Source organism: Ixodes scapularis, unplaced genomic scaffold (assembly GCF_016920785.2).
Source record: "Ixodes scapularis isolate PalLabHiFi unplaced genomic scaffold, ASM1692078v2 PGA_scaffold9__187_contigs__length_104089568, whole genome shotgun sequence".
NCBI lineage: Eukaryota > Metazoa > Arthropoda > Arachnida > Ixodida > Ixodidae > Ixodes > Ixodes scapularis.
Window position 1 is genome coordinate 103,698,188 of NW_024609884.1, and position 15,841 is coordinate 103,714,028.

General features: G+C 43.4%; 1 protein-coding gene across 3 annotated transcripts in view; it reads left to right on the forward strand.

Annotated features, from left to right (window-relative positions):
- Positions 1 to 15,841, forward strand: part of LOC8035166 (octopamine receptor beta-2R) — a 469,086-nt gene that overhangs the window by 87,681 nt on the left and 365,564 nt on the right. The window lies entirely within an intron of this gene.

The following is a 15,841-nucleotide window of genomic DNA, read 5'->3' on the forward strand; positions in this document are numbered from 1 at the left end:
TCGTTGTGATGCGTAGCGTCGAGAGAGTGGGAGCGCTCCGGCGTTCTTGGAGGCTCTTTACTTCGGTCTTCTTCGGCAACGCCACCTCCAGGCGTCTCCGCACTTAGTTTTCCCGGCGACGCAAGGGCGACAGGCTCTCTCGGCGGGGTCGTGGCGCTGGAGACGCTGAACGTCTGGGCGACGGTGAGCGGGACTCGCGGCGGAGCGGCGTTGAAGATGGCGAACGTCGAAGGTACTCCTCGATGTCACGAGGGCGTTCGTCGTATCTTGGGCGCGGGTCGTTCGGGTGGAACCCGCGCAGCCCCAGTTGTCGGTACGGGCATCGACGGTAAATGTGGCCGGCTTCACCGCAGTGGTAACACAACGAGCGTCGATCGGCCGTCCTCCACACGTCGGTCTTTCGTGGCGCAGCTTGTTTTGGGCAGCGGTACGCCCGATCTTCCTGGCGTCGGGAATACTGCGGCGCTAGAGGTTCACTTCGAGGTGGCGCGTATACGGGTGAGCAGGGGGCGGTGGTCGTCGGGTAACGCTACGTCAGGAATCATGACGAAGGCAAGACTCTTGCCGAAACGTTGAAATAAACCTTCCGTGTTTTTGTTTCTCTGACTTGGGATTTTCAACTTTATATATATATATATGCTTCCATCTTCCTTTCCCAATACAGTAGTGAGTAGCGCCCGTGTTTGTCTTCTATCTTGTGTCCGTCTTTTTTTAGCGCTTTTAGCCATGGTTCAATACAGTCAACACCAACTAGCCCAACAACAAGTTCTTTGACTCTGTTAGGACCGCTTATGACTGCTTATGATAGAAGCACCGGCGTCATCAGTCAAAAAGCCTTAGGAAGACTTCCGACCCACGTATAACCAGACTGGAAGTTTTGTAGTATTTGCAAGAGGAAGTCTATGAAGGTATCTTGTAACATTTCCAGATTCATTTTATGCCTATGTTTAAATTAGTAAACATATGCAGATCGAATGTATACCACGACTTCTCAATAGATGGCGCCAATGTGTTGTTCTCATCATAAGCAGCAAGAAGCAGTCGTAACGCAGTCGACCACAATCAGCTGAAAATGTGCGAAAAAGCCACTTTTTCTGTATCAATTTTAATGCACACGGTGCTTGCAATAATACTCTCTGTTTTTGAGAATATAAAAAAAAAAGAAAAAAAAGAAAAAACGTGCTCGAAGTGGTCGCTGCATGCGTGCATACTCATGCATTAAACACAGAAATGGAGGATAAAGTTGGCACTGATTTAATTTTTGCTTCCTCCACATACAGCTCTTTGGCTATGAAGGATGCCTTGGATGTTGCAATAAAACGTTCTGCGATGAATTTAGGTCTTGAAATAGTAACACCTAAAAAAGGTATTTCATTCTGTTTTAAACATTAAATGGCATTCTTGTTTACTTTGAGTTAAAACGTCAATCGGCTGCGTGATAGGTTGTAGTTTCTTTCACTGAATCGATGACCCAAAGCAGCCGTCTCCTCCCAACGTACAAGAGCGTGTCAGTCTCCTTGAAACTGGGGCAAGCGTTTACATGCCACAAAAAGTGAAGTTTTTTGTTTTTTTTTGCCTACTAGAAAAAAGAAAGACAATAAAAACCATATTATAGATATCGAGAAATGCACGGGACACATTTCTGGCTTAAAATCAAGCCTAAATTCATGCTGGTAAATCCCCACCTTGTTTTGGTTTGCTTGGAGGCAATGTTTTGCATATAATTGCTTTTGTGTTGTTGTCTATGACGCCAGCTGTAGCAGTCGGCAACATTAAAATAATACATATCGACTGTTATGCATGCCTTGCATGCGACGTCATATGGCACCGTACCATTCTCCTGCACCCGTACCTTATGCAGTACACATTTGGCACCATCGAATTTGTTCCTGGCAAGCCTTGCCGAGAAGATTCGTTGATGCCAAAATGCTGCAGAAGGAACGGGAACATTGTACAGAGCGATGGCGGCCGACGTAAAGTTAATGCCAGCCATGTATCCCTCAATAACATGAGTCAATGCGTGAGCAATGCAGCTGGGACGACATCGGAGGCAAAAATACGACGAGGTAAGCCAGCATGCAAACCAGATACGACCCATTGTGCTTCCTGAATTTTGTCTCGAATGGAGCCACCCACCAAGCTTCCAAGATTTATGAACTCCAAATATTATGTCGACTAAAACTTTCTTAAATGCAAACTATGAGGGTAGTATGCAGAACGGGTTCACATACGGTTTTGAAGACTATGTACCAGAAGGAAGATGTTGTTCTGTCAATCGCAACAAAAGTTTTATCCGAGCCACCCTTCTAAACTGCACTGCTCCCTCAGACATATATTGTTATTGACATGCCATTTAGCGAATTAATTGTCATATTCCGTGATATTGTTTATCAATTGATCCTTCGCAAATGTTTGTCTCGCTACTATGAGACAGGAGCACATTACGATAAAAAACCTTCCGTTTATGACGGCCCTTAGCATAAATAATTTTATACTTTTATACTTGGCTGCAAATACTATAAATGTGTGAATATTAAAAACGTCCAAATGTTCGTGGAACCTATTATTCGCAATTGTAGGGTATTTGTGAAAATTATATCCTTTACAATATACAGGAGTTTAGTTTGCACAGACTGTATATTACCATATAAACAACTTAGACAGCATCAAAGACGTCAGCTCTATCTCCGCCACACTCCCAGGTAAAATGAAAATTAAACAGAGTTGTTACTTGGTACGTACGATCCTGTCAATATCGCCGAGTTATGCTGAAATGCCAGAATCATCTTCTCGGTGTGATACGGCTTCCAAGTCGGTCCCAGGCTATGGTAGTGTACCAGCCTGCAACGGTGGATGCTTTCAAGATCTCTTGTCATGTTTTTATTCCAGAAAAAAAAATATGAATGTTGGTTTTCTTCGAAATGAAAAAGGGACTTCCGGTTTTGTTTAGTTGAATTCAGCTACTCATTGCGAGAACATCATACACGCATAAGTCACTTCTGTGATTTTCAATAATTTAAAATTGCAAGAGTGTTTAACCTGCTTCAATATACAAGTATGAACTGAGTTTTAAATTTTACTGCGACAACATAGCCAATGTGCTGCGATCAATACATACAAACCAGCCTTATGTATCAAAGTCTATACTTATCTGGAATAGGGTTGAGTGTAAGTCAACCGACCTGCCATTCCTTACTGGATGTCAGGTCCGGGTTGCTTTTGCCCCTGTCTTGGAGAAAAAGGAGATAAGGCGTCCGTGCCATGCTTCTAACGTGCAGGTCTTTTGGTTCCCCAAAACTGCGGGCTGCCAGCCCAATCAACGTTAAGTCCATCTTGCCGTTTCTCGGGTGAATGTTCTTTAAACTGCTTAAGACGTGAACGCTGCGTTTCATGTGCATCTAAAACAAACTAACTGAGAAACCAAAACAACCTTTAGCCTCTTTGTAAAAGGGCTTTCATTTTTGTGAAAATGTAAATACAAGTGACAGGCAACAGTGCGGCCTATGTTTAGGACAAGCACATTCATATGTATTTTTCAGATGGTGTCATGACAGACTATCAAGTTCCAGGCGAGTATGTAAAACGTTGTTAATAAATATTCTGCATATTTCTACACCCCGCCTTATGGAATGCACCCAATAGTAACAGGAACACAAACATGTTAGTTAGCAAGAGCCCTGTACAGGAACAGTATGTCGTTAGCTGTTTGCCTCCAAAGGTTTTGAAACTGCTGGAATGTTCCTGTCAAGCCGTTCATTTGATTGACCACGTTGTCACACAAAAAGTATACCAGAAAAACACGGCATTAAACGATAACCTTGTGGCACTCCTGTTATTCATCCAGTGTTAAAATGTCACTGAGAACGACATGAATAACCTGTTTCTAATGTATTGCTAAAATATTAGGGCAACCTCCCATCAACACCTTTGAAGTCAAGCTAGGTTTCCGACAAAACCTGCCGCTGTATGGTTGTTATAAAAGGTAAACCTCAGAACCATAGACAATGGAGACTATTTGGCTTGGGTGTACTTGCATGAGAATCTGTATAATCAACGTCAGTTTCTGCTTGACATGAAATGCGTCTGATGTAAAAAAGGGAATATGGGGGTGTTATGCCACAATACAAAAGAAGCAATGGCCCCAAATGCTCCACAAAAGGGACCACGACCACCCAAGCCAACATGGAACTTCAACACCACAGAAGGACTGTAACTTGTGAGATTGAAACAACATGTATTATAATAGGTGAAACAATTCTAACAGCCCCATTTATAGCAGAGAAACTCGGTCCATAGCCGAAAGAAACAAAGGTAAGATCAGTTATATTCAATGCCAAAACACCTTGAACCACGTTTGCTTTTAGGTCTTGGTAAGAAATGCATTCCTTTACTTGGGTTAGTGCTCTAAACTGCTCTAGATCTTCTAATTAATACTTTTTTATCTTCATATAAATCGCAGTAGCCAAATAATCACGACTCCGCGAAAAATTACGAACTATCTACAGTTCGCAGACCTACTGCAAGACGACATTTACCCCGCACATCAGATAAAAAAACACCGTGCTTCTACAAAACCTTAACTTCAAAATAAAAATGTCCGCATCTTCACGTGGTGAGTGATGTTGATTGGGGCGAAGCTCTGGTGGTGCTGATGATACTGATTTTATTGTTCATAAGTAGTGCCGATGGTGCTGATTTATTTTTATTGCTCATAGGTAGTCCTGAGTTCCGGGTTCCGTTTCGACTTCATTATTACCGCTTTATGGTCGGTGAAATGCAGAGCCAGTGGTTCTTCTAGCGGATCAGCTTGGATCCGCTAGAAGCCGTGGGAACGCATCTCCACGGCTTAAGTCATCGGTCCATGTCAGAAAGAGAATTGTGGTATGGAACGTGGTTACATACGCATTTGAGCATTTGACCGCAGCGCCCTCTCGTCTATAAACGTTGAGCCAATGCATGCAAAGTTTAACGCGATATATACGCATTTGACCGCAGCGCCCTCTCCTGTGTAGACGTTGAGTGGCTACATGCAACGTTTCATCCATGACAGAAGCCCCAGCTCTTGAGTTACTACTCGTCCCGCAGTTGTAGCCGTGGTTTTGTCAATCGCAACATTAATCGTTGAGGCGATGGGCTAGAAATCCATTGGGGTCTCTCCGAACAGGTTCGAATCCTGTCGACTGCGCAAACATTTTTGTCTTTTTATGTAAGCACGGACGGACAAGGCTAGACCCTAAGGAGCTTCGCTTCTAAAATACAAAAATTATATGGCTGGAAGCGAAGACAGGGGTTAATAATTGGGCTAGTCGGTAATTCATGACAGCAAATTCAGCGCAAAAAACGCGGTCAAGAGAGGCACACAAACACGTTGCCGTGTTTCTGTCCCTCTTTTGTCCTTGTTTTTCGCGCCGAATTTGTTGTCAAGCGAAGACAACTTAACAACTGGTGCTGAGAACGTTAATTAAGTTGTTAAACAGCGACGATGCGAAAGCGATACACACATTCGGATGGATGCTTAAGCTTATGGCGGAAAAACAAGAAACATCCGCTCAAGCACCCCACCGATGAAGCAATCATCTTTCCAAATTGTTTAGTTTCGACAGTTCGCGAGAAGAAAGGCGCCGGCGTGAAAGCGACAAAAGAAATCAGGAGCACTATCGTCACTCTAAGGTAGTTTCAGCGGTTATGGCTCGAAAGAGAAAGCCGAAGCCCGCCAGCCATTGATAACACTCGCTATACCACCACATTTAAGCGAACCGAACCCATAAAGAATGTTCTACAAGCATGCTTCATAAATATTCTCACCTGTAATCACGTCCACATGGGGATGTGTCTCCGGTCGCAGTTCCGGCCGTAACCAAAAGCAGCCATCTTTAAAGGGATTGTCCGGTCGAAACCGGAAGTACTTAAGTTTTGGCGCTCGTTACGTCGAGGGTGCCTTCATATAGACAAACGTTATTTTTATTTTGATATATGATCTACCCTTATTAATTAAACCTTTCAAGAGCGTATGTACGAAACTGCACCCCGAATTTCGCCAGTGTCAATGGCTGACATCCGTAGCTGCTGCGTGACGTCACAAAACGCAAAGGTTTGTCGGATGGTCGGGATAACAAGCGTTGGTCGACGGATGTCTTGTATTTTGTTTCGAATTACATAGTCTCCTAGGCTGTACCCTAATGAAATACGTTTCTTTTAATGCAGTTCCCAAGTGTGTGCAAAAAAAAAGTCAAGCCTTTTAGCAGGATATTACTCGAAAACAGCCATAAGCTTCGAGCAAACGTATGCCGTTTTGCGCAAACAGAACTGCGACGGCCACCGATCGGACTAACGGATCTCTTGCAAAACAAAAAATGCAGATTCTTTTATTTCTTTTTTTTTTTTTTTTTTGCCTCTGAAGCGGCACCTAGGTACACGAAGCGGCATCTGGGTACACATATCGGCGGATCTATACTGGATCGGTGATGAGGCTAGTGGTCGTTCCCATGGAGGCGATTTTCGCGGGTCGAAGGCAAACGGCGAATCGTTCAAATGCATGTCGTCACTTGACTTGGAGGAGCTTGGTGAATCGTAGCCACGCTCCATTTTTTACTCGCGGTTCAAACAGAATCGGACTGCACGCGTGCTAAATACAACTTTTAGCACCACTCCAAATGGCTTAGCTGTTGGTTTCGGTTTCGCCGCATAATCAAACCGATTGATCCGATTTGGGTGAGGAGTGGATGGACGTAGTTCAATATCATTGGCACAGCATCACACCTCACCTTACGAGGCTTCTGTCCACTTAGAGCTCAGCTCGTAGCTCTTTTCTCTGAAATGATTGCTGCATAAGCGGGATCTCGATCTTGTCGGGAACCCAGTCCCTACGCACGTCGACCATCCATTTTGCTCGTCACTGCACGTCTCGCGGAAAAGTGTGGAACGTCACGTCTTTACTCGCGTGTGCTGCCCGGTGGTTGTGGCACCCAACCGCGCAACAAAAACCCCACTCATCCACGAAACAAGTCGAGCGCAACAACAAAAATGAAGCACGCTGCGGCGTTCATTCGCAGGCAAACGACCAGACTGGAATGCTCGCTTTGCGTTGTGTGACGTCAGAGCTTCAATGTTGCCTACGAAAGCCGCGTTTACGCTAGGAAGCGATGGGAGCACTATAAATTCAATTACTCATTCAGAGGGGCATATAAAATTCAGATTTTGCGCGTACGATGCGTCTCGAGGCCATAACAATGATATTCAATTGTTTTCTCGAATACAAACTTTGACCGGACAATCCCTTTAATACGAACAGGGATTGGCTACGACTTATGCCTGCCCTTTCTGAAAAGAATTGCTGCAGTTTCGGTTCCGGTATCTTGGTGGGGGCTCGTTTGCATTTAACTTGCTTTGCGTTTGATCAAATTTGTTTTTAATACATATTTTTTAGAGCGCAGCTCTTATCGGTGCATATACACCGATAAGACGTTTGCATAAGCGTCGCATCGGTGTATATGCAGCCGAAAGAGTACAGTTTCAGTAACACTATCTAACGTGATAATATTAACGCGGCGTTTTTTCTATTCCTTTTCTCGTTCGGATTGTGCGGCGGGGTGATGTCGCTGTTTTGCTGACTTTTTGGAACAGGCGGCGGGCGGTATGAATGTGCTGATTAGGCAGTACGCCCAGTTTTTGTTGAGACGAGACTAAGCGCGTGCACGGCAATGGCAAAGTTGGAAGCATTCAATAAAGTTTAGTTGCCAGTTAGCGCTTGTCCTGTGCGCTTCTTCGTCTTTTTGTCCCGTCGCTTTTGCCCTATTTTTAATATAAAATACGAATAGATGCTGTGAATATAAGTTCTCTCACCTTTGAAAGTGTCACATTGTATATTCTCGTGTATCCCTACTTTTCCCTTGTATAAATCTTTGCACAATTGAAACACAAGCAACTTAGATGCCGTTCTGTAGCATTCGCGACCTTAGGACACAACACATGTACAGCATGTAGACTTTAATGCCGCTTCATAATAATAATGCTATGACAACTGTTGCATGGATATATAAAAAAATATTTATACTTTAGGGTTTCAAATTTTCTTTTCTTTGACTTGGAATTAGCCTCATAACCTTTTCATTCACCCTTCCACAATAGTTTTTCATCACAATAATCGTGCTGCACCAGAACAAGTTCTTCAGCACGAGCTCACTTGTCTGTCCTTCACATGCGTCGAAATCAGAAGTCTCGTTGGTAGACAGCAGTTCCATTGTAAGCTTGGTGACGAACTGACGCTGGATCCGAACTTTCAGAAACTCTGCCTGCTTGGACAGTTCTTGAGCAACAACGTAATTCTGTGTCACGGCATTTACGGCGAACACTGTTGGATAAAGGAGCCCCCCTCGATCCAATTCTTTGAGAAGAGAGTAGTTCTCGTGCGCAAGTGAAACTGTTGCCGTCTTATCTTCTTCAGTAAGCGCCGCCCTGCATTTTTGACATTTCGGTTTTTCAAAGCGGCATAAACTGCGTACACTGCCCCGTAGACTAGGACTGGGAGGGTCTAATTTATCGTTTCTGACACTGCCTCTTCTGTGACTATACTATATTGCAGCTGGGACGTGGCATGTCTACTTGTTTTTCAAGCTCCTCCCATCGCTCGTCTTCTCACGGGATTGCCGGCAACGTACTCTGCAGTCGCAGCTTATTTTCACCTTCATAAAGCTGCCTTATAGATATGTGATATTGCGAGCCAGCCAGCTGCCTGGTCTTTCCGAAACGGTCTTCCAAGCTGTCAGTCTGAATCTTTCCCATCAGGGCATAGTTCGGGCCGAGTTCAGTGAAGCAGTATTCGGTGATCTCTAGAAGTGCACGGGTTGTTTGACGGAGTGCTCCGTGAGTCTCCTTGGTTAGCGTGCCACTGGTAAGGTTCTCGCTCTCCCATACATCAAGCCAGGCGTCCAGTCAGTCAAAAAGACTGCACAAAAAATGCACATTGGGATCGCCCTCTGCAGAAGTCGCTGGTTCTTGGAAATCGTCTCTGAGTCGAGTTCCTTTATTCGGCGTCAATGTTAAAATTTCCTTCAGATTTCGATACCTCGAAGATTTTATTGATTCCTTTAATAATATGCGTCACAGATGTAGGAACAAGAGGGGGACAATAGAGCGAAGGCTACAGGCTCCTGACCGTTGTTTTGAAAACGGGAGCTTGCGCTACAAAGATACGTTTCTAAAATTAAAAGGGAGAGCTAGCTTGTGCTCGTCGCCTTCGCTGCCACATAATCTTAAAATTCAACGGAATAAATTCAAGAATTAAAAAAAAAGAAAAGAACAGAAAAGAAAAAAAAAAAACAATGTCAAAAGATATGAGAGATCTCACCCTGGTATGCGTCGATATAACTAGGTTTTTTCGAGGAATCGCCAGTACCCATACTTTTCGCAGTTCTTCATTCCCCGGGACCTTAAATACAGACACTTTCTTCGACGACGTTTCATAGTTCCCATGGCACTCAGGGACACAGTATTTATGAGGCATGGCTAGCCCGGAAGCAGCCCGTAACTTGACAACCACCACGCGTTAACCGCCGTGCACACCAAAGACAAAAGAAACCGTTAGAGCAGTTCCCGTGCTCCCCCCGCGAGACTTGTGCAAGCCGTCGTGCGCAAAGGAGGCAAAAATTGTCATTGCGCAACAGCCCCGGGAGAACCCTGGGCTCGGAGAAAGCTAAAAACAAAACAAAAAAGGCCGGAGCATGCGCCGCTTGGCGTCCACGGAAAAACGCATATAAGAAAAGTTGCGGAGGGGCCTTTCTTTCAGGTCGGCCCACTCGTCGTGAGTCTGTGACGTCACAACTCCGAGCGCTGCGGCCCTTGCTCTAGGTGGTGTTGGCCATAGCCTCCGTACCTTCCCCTCCTCCTCCTCAAAAGCTGCGCTCTAATTCGGCGTTACAGGGTATTGTAAACGTCTTTCATTATTAGGTTAAAGCTTAGTTAAAGTTAAAGCTAAAACAAAGGATTGTCTCTATCACTTTTGTACTTAAACTTGTAGTTTTACAGCGGTTTTCATTTTTTTTGTTCAAGTGTTGCCGTCTTATTGTTTAAGCGGCATAACACTCGTAACTAGACCGACGGCTTGTATTGAGATCTGTTTCACGCTTTCGCCTGTGTGGTTTAACAACTCTTTTGATGAAAGAGATTGTGCCAGTCTATTATCAACCATCCAAACGATTTCTGTCTTCCGTGATAAAAATTAATTCAAAGCGTTGACAAGTACCTAAAAATCGTTTTGTTTAGTACACAACAAATCATAATAAACAGGGGAGAAACCCAAATTTATGTGATCTATGTAATGTCTTCAAACTAATTTATTTATTTATTTATTTATTTATTGTACCCTCAGGGCCCGAAGGCATTACAGAGGGGGAGAGCGTAGGCAGGGAAAATATAACAATTCAGCAATACTAAAACAAATAAAAAGTGAACAAACAGGTCAGAAATCAGCGCAAAAATGGTTATTTATGGCACTTCGAAAAAGATTAGAGTCTGTTATGGCAGCAATTAAACCGGGAAGGTGGTTCCATTCTTGAGCTGTGCGTGGTAGAAAAGATGAATGAAATGTGTTGGTTAATGAGCTTGGGACTCCAACTTTGTGCTGGTGATCTACACGAGGCGAGATGTAATAGGGGGGAGTTATGAAATGGTCGCGTAATAGGGGATTATGAAAATAAATTTTATGAAAAAGGCATAAGCGTGAAATTTTACGGCGAAGTGAAAGAGATGGTAAAGATAAATTATTCTTCATTGACGAGACACTGGCGGTGCGGTGATAGTTCGATAGAATGAAACGAGCTGATCTATTTTGAATGGATTCTAAAGCAGTGATGAGGGTAATATGATCGGGATCCCAGATGGATGCTGCATACTCAAGCTTAGGTCTTATTAATGTTTTATAGAGGACCAATTTAAGTGAAACAGGTGCTAAAGAAAAATTCCGTTTTAAATAACCCAGCATGCAGTTAGTACGATTAGTGACATATTCTATATGGGGTTTCCATGAAAGGTTAGAAGTTAACACCAAGATACTTGTATGACGACACTTGTTCCAAGGAGTTGCCATCAAGGTAGTAAGAAGGACTCTCACTAAACTGACGGGTTACTCTCATGTGTTTACATTTACTAGTGTTTAGTTTCATTAGCCACAACTCACACCAACGAGACACAGAGTTAATATCAGACTGAAGTGTGAGCGTGTCTTGGTTACTTCGGATTTCACGGTATATTACGCAATCATCGGCATAGAGACAGACGGATGATGACATATTAACTGGTAGGTCGTTAATATAAATTAAGAATAGTAAGGGGCCTAGAACAGACCCCTGGGGAACACCAGAGTTTACTGACGCAAGTGGAGAGTTTTCATTATTGACTGTTACAAATTGCGAACGATTAGTAAGAAAAGAATGAATCCATGCAAGAACGTTAGGGTCAATGTTAAGTTTAGCAAGTTTCAATAGTAATAGTTTATGACACACTTTATCAAAAGCTTTTGCAAAATCCAAGAAGATGCAGTCCACCTGGGAGCCTTGGTCAATGAGAGAATGAATGTCGTGAGTGAAAGATAGAAGCTGAGTTTCACATGACAATGATTTACGAAATCCGTGCTGAGCTGTGGTGAAAAAATTATTCATTTCTAGGAAGTTTACAAGATGGGAAAATATGATGTGCTCGAGAAGTTTACATGGGATGCTGGTTAACGAAATGGGACGATAGTTATGAGGAGAATGTTTGTCACCAGCTTTTGGAATAGGGACCACCTTCCCCACCTTCCAGTCCGAGGGTAGGTCACCCTCTTGGAGTGACTGTTCGAATAATTTAGCAAGAATAATTGAAGAATATAACTTGGTGCTTTTAAGAAATTTTGAATTAATGCCGTCCACTCCTGAAGAAGAAGACAATTTCAGCCCATCTATAATCTTAACTATACCAATAGGTCAACAAGAATAGCATCCATTGGTAAATAACCGGCACACACAATTGAAGGGTAGCTTATGTTACTAATATTGGAAAATGATTCAATAAACACATTATTTAGTATATTAGCGCAGTCATCACTAGAGGCACTATCACTACTTGACGTTTTGAGTAAAATTGAAAAAGTGTCTTTCTTGCTGACAGTGTTCCAAAACCTTTTGGGGTCATTTATTAACATATTTGGGAGAGTATTTGAAAAAAAAATTGATTTCGCATCTGCAATCGCCTTTTTATATACTTCTGCAGACAACTGATACGCAGCCCAGCGATGCCCACACGTTGAAAACTTCGCAGCACGATATAAGCGTTTTTTTTTATTTGATAACCGTTTTAGGGCTTTCGTAAACCATGGTGACTGGGTATTTTCGAATATATTTCTTAGTGGGACATGCTTGTTGATAAGAGAGATAAATTTCAACTTTATAATATTCCAGTTATCTTCGACAGAACGCCCCGAAGAAGTTGTTAGATACTGGTTCAAGAAAATGGCAAGGTCATTATTAATTTGCTCAAAGTTGGCCTTTCCGTAATCACGAATTTGTTTTGGCTGAAAAGTGGGTCTCGTTGCCGACGCTTTTAGAGAAAAATGCAGCACTTTGTGATCACTAATCTCGGGCAGATATGTTATGGGAGTTGCATACTCAGGATGATTGGTCAAAATGAGGTCTAATACATTGGCTGTCGACTGGGTAACTCTGGTGGGATGGAGAACAAGTTGTGAAAGGCTAAAATCTAGACATAGGTTAATAAACGAAATACATTCCTCAGAATGTACATTTACACAAGGAACGTCGTTTGACCATGATATAGATGGGAAATTGAAGTCGCCGAGAAGAAAAATTGGAGCACCCGGAAAACGCACCATAATGGTGTTAAGTGTATTATGTAACGCTTCGACAAATGGCAACGAATACGAGGGTGGCCGATAACAAACTCCCATAATCCACTTCTTATGGTTAACAAGCAGGCCAACCCACGTTATTTCCAACTCGCATATAACGTCCACAGAAAAGGATTTGATATGATCAGCGATTGCAATTAACACTCCACCGCCACATCTTTCCTGTCTATCATGTCTGTAAACATTGAACGTTTTGTTTCCATCGAACAGTTCACAGTTTTGTATTTTCCCGGAAAGCCACGTTTCGGTTAGTACAATGACATCAGCATCGGTGGTATCTACAATGGAACACAATTCGTCGCGTTTTTTCAGGACACTTCTTATGTTGGTGAAAACAACAGAAATATCCGAAGACCGTGACACGCATGCCCTACCCCTCGACAGATCCTATATCGGCGAGGGCGCCTGATTAGAACTCCGAGCAAATGATGACGGTGATTGAGGGGCGGTTGGCTGCGCGTTGGGGGCTGCAGACAGTCGAGAAGGACCTAGCTCATAAATTTCTTTAGTTGTTTGATCGATCGCGTAACACTTGTTATTAATATGCAATTTGTTGTAGCGTAGTTTAAATACACCTCCGTTTGCTTTACCAAATTCAATTAACTGCTTTCTGGCATTACGTGTGGCGAGCGAGAAATCCTCGCTGACTGAGATACGGAGTGCTTTTAATCCAGTTCTAGCGAGTAGTATTTGATCTCTTAGTTTGAATGACGCAAACTTTACAATGATTGGTCGGCATTTGTTTTGTGTAAAGTTTCCTAGCCGATGAGCACGAACTATCGAGTCACCCGTGATTTGTACATTGAGTGATGTTTGAAAAATACTCAAAATTCGTGCTTCAGTCTGCGCCCACGTCTCAGATACGGTGTCGCTAACCCCAAAAAATATTAAGTTATCTCGACGAGATTGGTCTTCCGCCTCGTCAAGCCGTGCCTGCAAGACGCGGTTTTCCTTTTGTGCGTTATTAGCAACACCTCTCACCTCGACTACCGCGGCTTTAAGCTGCTCTACATTTAAGGCATTGGATTCCACTGTGACGAGTCTCAAGTTCATATCAGCTACAGTAGCACGCAGTGATTCCTGGTTTTGTTTAATTTCGTTGATGGATGATAGGATTCCTGATTGGGATTCTTGAATTTGTACCGATCGTGTATTAAGATCGACCAGCATTCCATGCATTTCGTTAAACAGTTTTAGCTGGCTGTCACTCATTGGGCCTGGGTTAGTTTCCACATCCCCGGAAGTTAGTAGAAGCAGACTAATGACGTCAACACACTCATACAAGGTAACAAGCAGCACTTTTGAGCACGGGAACACCAGCAAAAAAACGACGCCAGATCGCTTTGCGTGTAGTGAAGGGGTTGTACCAACCTGTACGAACAAGAAGAGCGTTCCATGAGTTGTTTGCATGTTGGCGGTGCCCCCGTGCTCACTCCGAGTAGCGAGGTGATGCCAGGCGTATATAGCCGCGCTAAATGATGGTCGCGATGTCGTTGCGGCTGTTGACGATGACGGGAGGTCGAACAATTGGCCAATGTTCGTACGGCGACTTGTCAGCAGAATAGACGTACTTTCACGAAGTAGGGAATCACCGTCACTGTGATTGAAGAAACTCGCCACGCGTACTTGACGAAATGTTGGCGCCGCTCCATCCACGGCTGTTATCGGCCCGAAAGCCGAGACTGAGATGCTTGCCATGACCTGTACGAACAAGAAGAGCGTTCCATGAGTTGTTTGCATGTTGGCGGTGCCCCCGTGCTAATGAGATTTTCTAAATATTATTTACATCCTATTATCTCTCCGACATTTTCCGATATAATAACGTGGAAGGACGAATCATAAAGTTAAAAGCCCGAGGATAGAAGTCACGCCCCGCGATTCTGAAGCTGTCAGTGTTTTGAGGAGATTTATCTGGTAACAGCCCAGATACATCTTCGAGTGATATTATGGAACTATGTTGTTGTCACTTGAATATCTTTAATCGTACTCATTCCTCTCGTTTTTTATTATCTTTTTTTTTTCAAAGTGTTCTTGAACTGCACGTTGTAGAAACGTTTCCTTGAAATATTTGCTTCCAATAATACTTCTGTTGTTTTTAGGTAAATCATTTCGAGTTTAAATAATGTTGTAATATGGAATTCGGCTTTCGGAAAATACAATTCTTTTGACAAGTTAATATTCTCATGTTCAGTTTTAGAAGGCGCATTAAAATTTAAAATTCGTGAATATGAAGTTGCATTTTCTTTTTCCTAGCTACAGATCGGAGTAGGCGAGGCTTCGTTTTTGTTTCTTTCCCAAGAAACAAGGAACGTGACGTTTCACTTTCAGCCATGCAAATCTCTACCCAATCCTAGAAGACTGCATCTGAACAAAGTGCACTTGCATTACTCGTTTATTGGATTTCCTACTCAAGCAATATTTCTACACCATCTGGCGGCTCTGATGTCACGCCGCTGCGCTGGCGCTGCTGTCGAGAGAGCGCATGCGCGGAACAATTACCTCGAGCGAATATGGTTTTTGTGCATGCGCAGTGCCCTGACCTGGTGTGGGCAAACGCGGGTATGTTTGTAAAAAGGCACGTCGGTTTATATAGTACATTTAAATGTGTGTCATCCTGCAAGCTCTGATGCCCGTGAAACGCAGCATACATGTAACGTTGACATTGCAGGTTTCGAGTCCGTCTTTACCCAGTTCAATATTAAGTCCGACCACAGCTAACTGTGAGATTCACCCGGGCCGAGTAGACCCGGCTTGAATTCAAACTCTACAGTCGGCGACAAGTGCCCGCACGGAACAACGGCGCCACCGAGCCCTTGAGACCTGGGGGAATATGTTCGACAAATGGTTCGTTTCTCCTAAAAAGAAACAGAAGTGATGGAAGTGAGGATATCGCCTCTGATTGGCTAGAGGCTCGTGTGACGAAAGAGGAAACTTTGGTCATTT